Below are 4442 nucleotides of genomic sequence, written 5' to 3' on the forward strand. Positions count from 1 at the left end.
AAGCAACAGTAATAACCATAAAAAGGCACCTAAAGTAGTTTCCCACATAGATGAAAATGTTGCAAATTCTTAATACTCTTTTCTCAGAGGAATCTTTTTGAGTCCTTTATTGTCCTACTGTGTAGATTTGCTGGAGATTTTTAAGTTGTTCTACTTATGTGTCTTTGTTTTTGTTAATCAATATAATTAAAATATATTATTCTATAAATGTGGGGAGAAGTCAATAAGGATATCAAAATTATTTATTCTTAAATTCATTTTATATAGATATTACTGTAGTTTTATGATTATACAAAATAGTAATTTAATAATCAACTATATTAAAATTTACCTTAAAATTAATTTACATAACAAACATTATCAATCTGTTTCACAAAAGAAAAGCCTCTCAACTATGAAAAAAATGACTGATATATTTAATCTTTCTGTATTCTTTGTGTGAAAATGAACTTGCAGTAAACAAATTAAAAATAAAATTTGATTCTGGGAATTAAATTTATATTACTGTCTCCTGATGCAGATTCTAACTATAATCATGAATTAAAATATTCAGATCTAGTAAATTTTACCCCATAATCTGACAATCCATTAAAACTGCCACATAAGTGCAGGTGCGGTGGCTTACGCCTGTAATCCCAGCACTTTGGGAGGCCGAGGTGGGTGGATCACCTGAGGTCAGGAGTTTGAGACCAGCCTGACCAACATGGAGAAACCCCGTCTCTACTAAAAATACAAAATTAGCCGGGCATGGTGGCGGGCATGCCTGTAGTCCCAGCTACTCTGAAGGTCAAGGCAGGAGAATGGCTTGAACCCGGGAGGCGGAAGTTGTAGTGAGCCAAGATTGCGCCATTGCACTCCAGCCTGGGAAACAAGAGTGAAACTCAGTTTCCCCCCCCCCAAAAAAAAAGAAAAAAGAAAAGGAAAACACCAAAACAAGAAAAACCTGTCACACAAGTTGCATTTTCAATACTAATTTCTTTACATCATAACGTTGTACACTCAATTATTAGGTCTTCTATTGTTTCATGGAAAAGCACAACATACCTTTTATCAGGTAAAGTTAATGGAAAATTGATTCACAAGTTGTATTAGTCTGCTCAGTTTGCCATAACAAAATCACATAAACTTGGTGGAATAAACCACAGAAATTTATTTTCTCCGAGTCCTGAGGCTGGAATTCCAAGATCAAGGTGCCAGCAGGACTGGTTTCTGGTGAGGCCCCACCCCTCTGCTGGCAGATGTTGTCCTTCTCCCTGTGTGTTTATATGGCCTTTCCTCTGTGCTCCAGCAGAGGGAGTGAGCTCTGGTGTCTCTCCCTCATTTTAAAAGGACATCAGTCATATTGGATTAGGGCTCCCCCCCCTTTTTTTTTTTTTTTGTTAGAATCTCACTCTATAACCCAAGCCAGAGTGTAGTGGCTCAATCTCAGCTCCCTGCAACCTCCGACTCCCGGGTTCAAGCCATCCTCCAACTTCAGCCTCCTGAGTAGCTGGGATTACAGGTGTGTGCCACCACATCTGGCTAGTTTTTGTACATGCTACCTTGCCCAGCTAATTTTTGTATTTTTAGTAGAGACAAGGTTTTGCCATGTTAGCCTGGCTGGTCTCAAACTCCTGACCTCAAGTGATCTGCCCACCTCAGCCTCAGAATGTGCTGGGATTATAGGTGTGAGCCACCATGCCTAGTCCCTGAGAAGCAATTTCATAACAACGTGTGTGTGAATGCTTGTGTTTCTAAACTACTTCAGGTCCTCTCCCAATTCCTCACTAGGCATTATTCAGTGTTCCCAGAACAATGATGCAGTCAGTCCTGGCCCACAGTTTAAGACAATGAGCTCACTGACTGAGACGCTTCTCAGTGAAGCCACTAGGATAACTCACCTGCATCATCCTAGCCCCAACTTCCTTTCTGAAAGATGGATGATAACAACAATGACCCATATTTTAATATTGATTTACCAAGAGATGATTTATATCTAACTTTCTTCCCCAGAGGTCTTAAATGCCTGCATGTTTATAAAGCAATACTCTATATCACCTTCTTTGATTCTTGAAGATACTGTAGTAGTGGTATTATACTCATCTTTCTCACTGGTTTGCATGAGGATTAACTAATAAAGAGGATTGCCAAGTGCCTCACTGAAGAAATGCTTAATTACTTGATGACTTAACTGCTGGGAAGATGTATTCTCCTACTCTCTTTTCTTTCATTTGAACAAGCTTTGGGCTTTTAATTACCAGGATATTCATTTTAAGAATTAGAGAAGGTGATAGCGCCTTGTTAATTTGACTCTGAGTTGGCAAGATACCTTTGCTTACTCAGTTATTGTTTTCCTAATTGCTAAACAAAAGAAACCAAATAAAAACAAAGGGCAATGGTCCTCTTTAGCTCAGCCTAAAATTCTCATATCCAGGTGGGAAGTTACTAGTAGTCCCTGCTTTTTTGTTGCTGTTGTTTTTAATGTAGAGACTTTCTGTAGGAAAATAAAATAGACTTCTGACTGAAAGAGACTGAACAAAATGAACTATCCATGATTTAACAAGAACCCTGGCAGAAAAGAACAGAAAACTGGCCAGAGTGAAACTTCAAAGTGTTTTCCTGAATGTATGAAACGTATGTCTTAACAACTACTATTTGACATTGCGAAGGAAGTGCTTAGGAAAGAGATCAGTGGTGACTCCAAAGAGAAAAACCAAACCCTCTGATGGTCCGCCAGCCAGGCACTGGCTCGCAGTGTGCTCTCCCCAGCATTGCTGGCTCTGTGTCCTGAGAGGACACCCTGCCTGTCCCCAGGGACTCAGGCAAAATGGCCTCACTTAGGCGCGAATACAGCTGTCAGGGCGACCAAGTCCTTTTTGAATAACATGGTGGTGCCGGGGATAGGAAAGCTAACATGGATTTGACACATGGAGTGGGGTCACTTCATCCCTTCTATAGATAGTGCTTCTCCCATATTATGTTTTGCACTAGGAATGATGAGTAAAGAAAGGCTTTAATCTTATTGAAGCCTTACTTAGCAGTTGCTCTAATTCCCCTTAGATCTAAATAACAGTCATTCTACACACTTTCACAAAAGCTTATTCATTTTATCCTTAAAGCCTGGGGTAGGGCAGGTATCTGTTTTACTGAGGTGGATAATGGGTGAGGGACCCAGGGATGGCTAAATAAAATCCTAAGAATCATCCAATTTAGCTATCCCATCCTGTCCCATTCTTACCCATATTTTACAAACATAGGAAGCTTACACCTGCTAGAAATGGGGGAAACAGACTGGATTTGGATTTGACATTCCACTGCTTAGGGTGCCAGGGCTAATGAAAAATGATCAACCAAAAGGCAGGCTGCAGGGGAGGACAGGACTGCAGGGATCCATACCTCTGAATAAGAAGCCCTTCACTGTGCACCGTTAGCAGTTCTCAAACAGGAAATTCCCTACCAATAATTCTCAATTACTAGCACAACTGGAAGAAAGAAGAGAGCATAGGAAAGCCGGCAATTCACACGTTATTTGGCTCTAGAAATGGAGCCAGGAATATAAACACCGAAAAGAAACACATGCTTGAGCACCAAGAATGACTCACTGCAAGGCCCACTCTTTCACCAAAAAACAGGGTCAGGCAGGGCTAGGTTCAAATTCTGGCTCCACCATTGATGACCTACGCAAGCTGCTTGGCCAAATGACATAATCTCTCTGCACTTTGGCTTCCTGATGCGTACACTGTGGATAGTTCTAGGGCTTATCTCATTGAGTGGTTGTGTGATGTAAATGACAGAAACACATAGCCCACATAACCCAATGCCTGGCTATTGCTATCATTATTGGTACTGAATACACCTTTCTCACTCTGTGAGACCCTGATGTAATCTTCTGCCTTAATTACACTCACTGTCTAAGAGATTTATCAATACCACCTTGTAGTGCTGGCTCTTTCTCTAAATGAATATGACCCATCGCCTCAAGTCAAGTGTAGTCTTGGGAGAGTGGAGATTCACTCTCTTGGGCCTTTCTAGAGTATCCAGCACTAGGTCATGTACACAGTAGGTGCTTCATAAGACTTTTCTGGATTAATACCACCTTGGTATCCAGCTGTGGTCTCTTTTCACTTTCTCCTTGTTCCTGAGAGCTTGAGAACCAGTGGAAATTTTAATGGAAAAAAAGGCCCAGAGGTGAAGGGAAATAGAGACAGGGCCTACTGGAAAAAGCAGGAACTTATTAATTGAATTGGCCTAGACTAGATCTCTTCTACTCACTAGTTATGTCTTTGGCATAAATGGAGAAAATAACTTCTATCTCATAGGGTTCATATTGGAGTAAGTAATATGTATTGGCACATGGGAGGGATTTGGCAGATGTTAAGTCCTTTCCTTCCTTCCTGCACATTGATGACATCAATGAAATTCAAAACATTTACACATTTTCTCTTCCCACACAGATGTCATTA

This window comes from Macaca nemestrina, chromosome 15, assembly GCF_043159975.1.
Source record: "Macaca nemestrina isolate mMacNem1 chromosome 15, mMacNem.hap1, whole genome shotgun sequence".
In the NCBI taxonomy this organism is placed as follows: Eukaryota; Metazoa; Chordata; class Mammalia; order Primates; family Cercopithecidae; genus Macaca; species Macaca nemestrina.